Here is a 9,478-nt window from a genome sequence, read left to right on the forward strand (position 1 = left end):
TTATTCCTCTGTTGGTTTGATATTTATTCAGGCTTTTACCATTCTTTTTAGTGATTATTTTAGAAATTACAATATGCAGCCTTGACTTATCACCCAGTAGGAATTATTACCTTTACTTCTCTCCTAGAAAAATCAATGCATTTAGAACATTTACACTTCTCCCATATTAGATGCTTTATTTTTATTTTTTCAAAACAAGCAACTTTTTATTGAAGTATAGTTGACTTACAATGTTTTGTTAGTTTCAGCTGTACAGCAAAGTGATTCAGTTATACATACATATGTATGTACATATATATATTTTAAGATTCTTTTCCATTGTAGGTTATTACAAGATATTGAATTTAATTCCCTGTGCCATATAATAGGTCCTTGTTTTTTGTCTATTTTATATATAGTAATGTGCATCTGTTAATCCCAAACTCCTGATTTATCCCTCCCCACCCTTTCTGCTTTGGTAACCACAAGTTTGTTTTCTATGTTTGTGAGTCTATTTCTGTTTTGTAAATAAGTTCATTTGTATCTTTTTTTGTTTTTTTAGATTCCACATATAAGTGATATCATACGATATTTGTATTTCTCTGTCTGACTTACTTCACTTAGTATGATAATCTTCAGGTCCATCTATGTTGCTGCAAATGACATTATGCTATGATACATTGGGGTGCGTGTATCTTTTTTGAATTAGGGTTTTCATTTTTTCCAGATATATGCCAAGGAGAGGGATTGCTGGGTCATATGGTAGTTCTATTTTTAGCTTTTTAAGGAACCTCCATACTGTTCTCCATAGTGGCTGCACCAATTTACATTCCCACCAACAGTGCAGGAGGGTTCCCTTTTCTCCACACCCTCTCCAGCATTTATTATTTGTAGACTTTTTGATGATGGCCATTCTGACTGGTGAGGTGATACCTCATTGTAGTTTTGATTTGCATTTCTCTAATAATTAGTGATGCTGAGCAGCTTTTCATGTGCCTCTTGGCCATCTGTATGTCTTCTTTGGAAAAATGTCTATTTAGGTCTTCTGCCCATTTTTTGATTGGGTTGTTTGTTTTCTATTGAGCTAGATGATTTTATTGTTTTGAATTTTCATTCTCTCTGTGTCATAAGCCAAAAAAGACATTGTCTTGTAAAGTTAATGTTCATTTGGACTTAATCTCACATTTGACATTTTATTCCTTCTTCTATCCCCAACTTCCCCTCTGGTACAAATTTTTCTTCTGCCTGAAAAACACCCTAGAATTCCCTTTACTGAAATATTTTTTCACCAGGTAGGAAGCTGTGTTGGCCAGGTTACTGTTATTGTGTTGTTAATTTTACTTCCAACACACTGACAGTATAATTCTACTACTTCTCCTTCTCCTGTTGCTGCTAAAAACTCAGCAAAACTTGCACTTTTGAAAGTCATCTTTTGTTTTTCTTTGGCTACCTTTTTTTTTTTAATTTATTTATTTTATTTGTTTATTTTTGGCTGCGTTGGGTCTTTGTTGCTGTGCGTGGGCTTTCTCTAGCTGCAGCGAGCGGGGGCTACTCTTCGTTGTAGTGCCTGGGTTACTCAGTGCGGTGGCTTCTCTTGTTGCGGAGCACGGGCTCTAGGGTGTGCGGGCTTCAGTAGTTGTGGCACGCGGGCTCAGTAGTTGTGGCTCGCAGGCTCTAGAGCGCAGGCTCAGTAGTTGTGGTGCACGGGCTTAGCTGCTCCGTGGCATGTGGGATCTTCCCAGACCAGGGCTCGAACCCGTGTCCCCTGCATTGGCAGGTGGATTCTTAACCACTGCGCAACCTGGGAAGCCCTTCTTTGGCTACTTTAAAAATTCTTCATTTGGGGGTTTCTGTACTAGGTATGGATTTCTTTTTAATTATCCTGCTTGAGATTTATTTGGCTCCTTGAATTTACGGATTGACGTGTTCCATCAATTTTGGAAAATTATCAGCTTATTTTATCCAAATATTGCTTAATTCTTCCTCCTCTCTTCCTAAAACCCCAATAAAACTTATGTTAGATATTCTTTGCGTATAAGGGACGTCTTTGCTCTTCCACTATATTCTCTTTTCTTTTTTCTCTTCATACTTCACTCTAGATTGTTTTATCTGAGTATTAACTCAAGGTTGATCATAGGAACTCAAACTCAGTATGTACTGAGAGAAGTTACTGATCACACATGCGCGCGCACACACACACACACACACACACACACACACCCCTTCACCTAAGCAGGGAGCAAGTCAGTGGGGAATAAGTTGGGGTATCAGGTAGGCACACATGACCTTATCCGAATCCCTCAGTTTTCTCTTTCAGCCAATGCTGACTCTAAGCTGATTCATCAGTGACTTCTGCTAGCAATACTTCCTTCCTCCAGCCATGAGTTTGAGTCTCCTCCTGGTTTGTATGTTGTGACCTACAAAAAACCCAGTTAGTGCTCTCCGGAGAGATGCAAGGAAATCCATTGTTCAGTTCCCAGTGGCATTAGACTGAACCTAGGTTTTAGGCTAAAATTTCTACTGGGAGGTTAGAGGTTATATTAACCAGGACTTTAGCATAGATTTTTTTTTCCTCCTTAGGCTTTTGCCAACGCAAACCATTTTCTCTTCATGTAAACATATTTTCCTCTCTTAAAAAGTTTTCTCAAGAGCATCATGTTCAAAAAAAAAAAAGAGCATCATGTTCAAAAACAAGTTTCACATAAACACATTTATGACTTTTTTTTTTTTTGCCTGCGCCAGGTCTTAGCTGTGGCATGTGAGGTCTTTGTTGCAGCATGTGGATTTCTTAGCTATGGCATGCAGACTTCTTAGTTGCAGCATGCATGCGGGATCTAGTTCCCCAACCAGGGATCGAACCCAGGTCCCCTGCATTGGGAGTGCTGGTCTTACCCACTGGACCACCAGGGAAGTCCCTGGATTTTGTATTTGAAAAGTTACTTGTAGGATATTCTGGGGCCTGGGATGATGCTACCTTACTCCAGAGAGACTTTTTCTTTTGCCGGGTGTCTGGGGACATTAGCAATGTGGGACCTCCTTGTCTGTGCTCTCTGGTGACTTGCCATTGGACTACAGTCCTGCAGCAGCTGTGTCACTTCCAGGTCACCCTCTCTCCTAATGCACTGCTCTTTGAGATCAGTCCAAACCAGGGGCTGTTTGCCCATGGCCTCCAGCAGTGACAGGCCCTGGATTCTGATATTTTCCCTACAGCCCCATGAAGTTGGAAAACACACAGCACAACTTGTCAGCCACATCTTCAGATCAGCAAACAGCCCTGGATGAGAGCCGCCATGATGCCAGGCTTGCCTCTCTAGATGTCTCATCTTCCTGGATGTTGGCCCAGTGTCCTCACAGTCTTGCTCGCTCTTCACTGTTTTCTATATTTTGTGCAGCCTTTTTGATTGTTTCTATTGGGCAGGATTTTACCAATTACCTAGACCATTGTTAGTGGAAGTAGAAGTACCCGCCTCTCTTTTTTTTTTTAAGCAAGTATTTAATATGTGCCTACTGTATGTGATTTACTATTTTTTAGAGACACCAAGTATTGAAAGATAAATAAATAAGAGATCTCTGTCCTGAAGGAGTTTAGAGCCTCCTGGAGAAGATGCCCTTATTCAGCTTATCCACTAGCCAGAGAACAAGACATGCAGTGATGCTGTAATGAGTACACTGGGAACACGGGAACCTAGAGAGCTGCAGGAAAGACGCAGCCCACTGGACAGAGCCTTGCAGGACGAGCCAGGATCTCACATTACTGAAGGTCACTGCACTCTCACTATGTGTGGATTCTTGTTAGTTCTGAACTTTCAGGTGCCATTTTCTTTTCTTTTCTTTTTTAATATTTATTTATTCATTTATTTATTTGGCTGCGCCAGGTCTTAGTTGTGGCATGTGGGATCTAGTTCCCTGACCAGGGATCGAACCTGGGCCCCCTGCATTGGGGGCATGGAGTCTTACCCACTGGACCACCAGGGAAGTCCCCCATTTTCTTTTCTAATCCTCACATTCTATGGGTGCCTCAGGGTGGAATCTGTACTTTTAGCTCATGCACTTCGTACGATAAGAAAATCCTTTATTGTTCGCCAGGTCTGGCTTAGGTCAGTCATTCAACAGACCTAGTGGTGGCTGGAGGGATTACAGGAGATCCCCCCACACAGATGACAAGAGACTCTCTGGCCCATCAAAATCCTTTTCCTTTCAACAGCTTTATTGAGATGTCATTCATATGCTGTACTATTCACCCATTTATATGTGCAGTTCAGTGGTGTTTAGTATATCCATAGAATTGTGCATCCATCACCACAGTTATCTTTAGGACATTTTCATCACCCCAAAAAGAAACTGTACACCCCTTAATACATCATTTCCCTAATCCACCCTTTCCCCAATCCCAGCTCTAGGCAACCACTAATCTGCTTCCTGTCTCCATGGTTTACCTGTTCTGGACATTTGATATAAATGGAGTCCTACAATATGTGGTCCTTTGTGTCTGGCTTCTTTCACTGAGCATCATGTTTTCAGGGATCTTCCATGTTATAGCCTGTGTCAGTGCTTCATTCCTTTTTTATGGCTGAATAATATTCCACTGTGTGGTTAGACCACACTGCATTTATCCATTCACCAGCCTATGGACATTTGAGTTGTTTCCACTTTGAGCTATTGTGAATAATGCTGCTGTGAACCTTCACATGCACGTTGTCGTGTGGACAAATGTTTTTAATTTTCTTGGGACTATACCTAGGAGTGGAATTGCTGGGTCATATGGTGACTCTATGTTTAACCTTTTGAGGAATCACCTGTTTCCCAAGACAGCTGCACCATTTTACATTCCACCAGGAGTGTGTGATGGTTCCAATATCTCCACATCCACACCAGCATTTGTTGTTACCTGTGTTTTTCATTATGGTCACCCTAGTGGGTGTGAAGTGTGTCTCACCGTGGCTCCGATTTGTGTTTCCTGATGACAAGTGACCTACTGCAAGAACAATGCTGCCTTTTGTTTCTCCTTCTGGTTCTACTTTCGGTTTCCCTGCATCACCCTCATCCACCCAGACGGAGGGGAACCCACTGAGCTCGTTCTGCAGAAAGAAAGACGTTTCCGAATCGTTGTCAGCAAGACTGGCAAACGCTCAATTCCATCCTTGTTAGAATTTGCTCTCCCTTTCAGCTTTCCCATTAAGGGGCAGTTTTCAGAGGTGGTGCTTTAACACTTAAGACTCTCTGCCTTTCCCCGTGAAACGCGTGCATCTCACCCAATTTGCATGTGCTTTTACCCATCTCCCTGCTGGAGAGTTATGGGATCAGGTGAGCAAAGACCACCTTAATCCTCCACTGGAGTCCCCTCCTCCTCTGCGCAGGGTTCCCTGCTACACAGTCTCTCCCACACAGAACAGGTTTTCCTAGTTCTGCGAGCCGGCTTCCTCCCAGCCCTCTCCGCTCTGTGGGCTCTGGCGCTGCTCCCGGGCATGTGCACAGGGGTCGGCCAGCAAGCTTATTTCCTGTGCGATGATTGGCAGCGCGTGGACCCGCTGGCTCTGCCCAAGGCTGTTCGTGGCAGGTGAGGATCGCCCTTTACGACAATTCAGGGGGGGAATGCTAGTCTCTGTGCTTCCACCCCCTCCAGACTTGCGTTCAGCTCCCAGGGGTGGGGGGTGGAGGGGTGGGGGATGGGGGTACATCCTGGGAAATACCTAGCTCAAGCCTTCCCAGTTTAGGTAACTGAAGAGCTGAATAAGAGGAGCTCTCTAGTCTTAGTATGGCGCTAAGGAAAGGATGAAATGCCACTGCTTTTTGATGTAGCCCATGCCTTTAATTAAATCCCTGTTTATCAGTCTTTTTGTTTGTTTGACCACCTTTCCAGCCAGTTGGGAAAGATTAAGTATTTCTAGAGGGGGAAAAATCCTGGTAAAATAGTCAAACAGAATAGAGAGAAAAATCAAATAGCCGGTTGTTCGGTCCATGGCAATGCCAACTGTGTTACAAAGACGTGGATTTCTCCCATGTGTTGCGAGACAGGAGCTCAAAGGTGAGCCACAGGAGGAGATGTCTGTGCTGAAAAGGTCCCATCAGCGCAGCAATGCACAGCCTGGGCAACCTTCCACTGTGCTCAGTTTCCACTTCAAAGGTCTGGCCCCTGGGGGCGCAACTTTGCCTCTTGTATTTTCAGGCAGGATCTTGTGTCCCTCGCAGCCAGACCATGTGGGTTCTCTTTGCTACAGTGGGAGGGCACCCCTAAGATCCCAGCCTCCTCAGAGAAGCCATGTTTTCCTGACCACACGAGTGGTACCCACTACCTGAATTCATAGCCAAGAAGGGAGTGATGAGATCCACATGAGGGTGGGCGTCTTGGGTCCACTCATTCCTTTGCTCATCTATTCAGTGGATGTTTCATGAGATGTCGACGATAGAGAAGTGAGCAACAGTAGTTCTGATCCCGTGCCTCTGGACTGAGTCTGTGGGAAACTCTCATCCCTGTGGAATTAGGAACAGAGATGCGTGTCAGCAAAGTCAGGCCCTGGGAAGGATGAGTGTTCGGTGGGGACCAAGGGACCTGGACTGGCCTCAGGGCCAGGGAAGGCCCCTGAGGATGAGATGGCTGAGCTGATCTTGGAAGGATAAGGAGGAGTTTTGGGGGTCATGGAGGTTCTGGAGAGAGCAGAGACTGGGGACCAGAGCCCCAGGAAGCACAGTGTCTTCCGGGGACTGATGGAAGGCCAGGGTGGCTGGACACAGAGAAGACCTGTGGCCACTTAGGGCCGGGCCTGACCTGCTGAGGTGGGGTCTGACTTCAGCTGGCTCACACTGGCAGGGCTGGTCCAGGCATTAACATCTGAATGCTCCCATGGCCTCCCAGCCACCCCACCCCCTCCCCAGGCACTCCCTGGACTTCCCTAAATCCAGGCAATAAAGGGCATGCCTGGTCCGGAGGGAGTCTCCAGAACCCTGTTCCCTGGCCGCGGCTAGGCCCCTTCTGGTTGGTCCTGCCCACGCCTTACCTACCTGGGTCCCACCTGCCCCCTTGGGTACCGGTGTGGTTGACCCCGAGCGTCCTGCCCTCCCCCTACAGCAGCGGTGACCTCACGCCTCTTCGCTGAAGCTGCTGCTCCCGCCCTGGCTCTACACCCAGAAGTGGGGACACACAGGGTGCCCCATGCTCAGCCACACAAAGTGGCAGAAAACCTCAAGTCCAAGCAGCTGCATTCGGCCGCTTTCCCAGGGCACCTGTCGGGTCACACCGTTTTCTCCTGACCCCTTCATCCTCTCCATTCTCCCCAGCTCTCCCTCTCCCCTGGGCAAAGCCGGGGACATCAGAGTGCCATGATCCCCAGACCACGCTGGGCCCCTTCTCTCCTTCCAGATCCAGTGAGGCCTTCCCCACCCACCACGCCCACCCCGCACGCTGTCTGGGTGAAGGGAGACTGGGGATGTGGCTTCCCCAGATGCTGGCCAGTGGGACACACCTGGACACACCCTGCTCCATCCACACACATCCACCCGCTGGAGACAGAGCCCAAGACTCGCCTGAATGCTCTTCACCCAGCTCTCCAGCCCCGTCCGTCATTTTCACTGCATTTCCAACCATGCTGGCCTGGCCCTTAGAGCTTCCTATTCTTTCTTTCACTCAGTGTGGTCTGAGTGTCTGCTGAGTGCCAGGGCCGCTCCCCTCCAGGTGCAGGGGTGAGGAGGACAGGCAGCATCCCCGCCCCCTGGGACTGCAGTAGTCAAACCCACACATAAGAGCTGAGGCCGTGGCAGTGCTGTGGCCCCCGCAGGACAGGAGCGGGAGACGGTGAAGTGGGTGGGGATTGGACTCTGCAGGAGGGCTGCATGACCTCTTTCAGGAGATGACGTGGCGGGCACAGCCTTGTGGCTCAGGGAACAGAAATGGCCAGGGTTGGGAATAATGTGACTGCGGCCAGCAGCAGGGGCTGGGGCTGCAGGTGGAGATTCAGCATATAGATGGGTCTGCGTCTTGAGAATAAGGGGAGTGATTACTTCAAGCAGAGGAATGATGTGATCTTATTTGTAGAAGACGACTGTTTGTGGTTGGTACCAAGAGAAGCAAGGAGACCAGTTAGCATCAGGGTCCTCCGTGAGCCCCTCAGCTCCCCCAGGTCCTGGAAGGAAGCAGGAACAAGCAGAGTTCTCTGCTGGTTGGCCCTGGAGGCCACGGCCATCTCACCTGCTGGAGGGTGGCCCTGTAGTCGGTCCTTATCCCTGAGCCACGCCCCGCTCAGCCCCATGCTGGGTGCCCTCCCTTCTTCCAACCTCCAGGACCTCAGAACATTCTGGCTTCTTCAGGTGGTCCCTTACTCGGTCCCTGCCCTCCTGGGGGGTGGAGAAAAGGTTTGCATCACAGAGCCACATGGTCTTTGGACCTCTGCTCCTTGCAAAGGACAGCTCGCCAGGCAGATCCACATGAAAATCCAGCCAAGGGGAAAAAATCAGGGTGTTCCAGTCCCTGTACGTTACCTGGAACCAAATCAGAAAAAGATTTACTGCCTCTCAGAACACTGGCATTTCAAAATCCCTAACAAGAGTCTTCCTGGATTAAGATGATTATGATGCAGGTATGACCCGCTGTTAGAAAGTCTGGAGGTGATTCATTCCCTTTATGGAAGGATTTTCCAGAGGATTCCTCATGAAGAAAGATGCCTCCAAAGCTTTCAAAAGGGAATTTGATTGATGTTCAAGAAGCCATTTGGCCCACAAGCCTTCATACAGTGTCTCTTGGGTTCTGGGCACCATTCCAGCCCCTAGAATAATCAGAGCAAAGCTCTGCTCTCCAGCAGTAGGTGGGCTTCAGGCAATAAGCAAGGCAACTGGTCATTTTAGCTGGTGATAAAAAGGATGAAATAAGATAATGTGGTGGACATGGCCTGGGGTGGGGCTCTAAGGAGGGGACACTGAGTGGAGCTCAAACTAGTGGGGAGGGGGCAGCCTTGTGAAGGTCTGGTGGAAGAATGTTCCACGTGCAGAGGTTTGGCACGTTTGAATGGCATTTGGAAGATGAGAAACTGGAGCATAATAATCGATCATACAGTGGGGGTGGGGCCTATCACAGGAGTCTTGTAGCTATGGTAACAAGTTGGGATTTTTACTCTAAGGGTAAAGGGAAGCTGCTGGAGGGTTTAAAGCAAAAAGTGGTGTGAACTGATTTACAGTTTGGTCATCCCACTTGTGCTGTTGTGCGGAAGGTGAACCTGGGGGGCGAGGCTGGTACGTAGTATTGACACAGGATTTGGATTGAACTGGATGCCAACCAATTTGTTTGATCCTCTGTATAAAAGAGAGAGCAGTCCTCCTCCAGTGTGACAGTGTCTATTGTGGGCATGGCCAGGAGGCCTGCTGGGTGGAGAAAGGGAAAGAAGCCAGGAACCTGCTGGAGGGCTGGCCCCTGAGTGGGCATAACCCACAGTCCAAACCTTAGCCCCACGGGGAAGGGACTGCCGAGACCACAGAGTGGAAAGGAGCTAATCAGACTCAGCATCCATCAGGC

At 47.7% G+C, this 9,478-nt stretch overlaps 1 non-coding gene across 1 annotated transcript; it reads right to left on the reverse strand.

The window, feature by feature from the left end:
- Positions 1–3,881: 3,881 nt before the first annotated feature.
- TRNAW-CCA (transfer RNA tryptophan (anticodon CCA)) lies at positions 3,882–3,954 on the reverse strand. Its single transcript has one exon. It is a non-coding gene; the product is annotated as a tRNA-Trp (tRNA).
- Between the last annotated feature and the right edge of the window lie 5,524 nt (positions 3,955–9,478).

This window comes from Balaenoptera acutorostrata, chromosome 15 (assembly GCF_949987535.1).
Source record: "Balaenoptera acutorostrata chromosome 15, mBalAcu1.1, whole genome shotgun sequence".
Classification (NCBI taxonomy): domain Eukaryota; kingdom Metazoa; phylum Chordata; class Mammalia; order Artiodactyla; family Balaenopteridae; genus Balaenoptera; species Balaenoptera acutorostrata.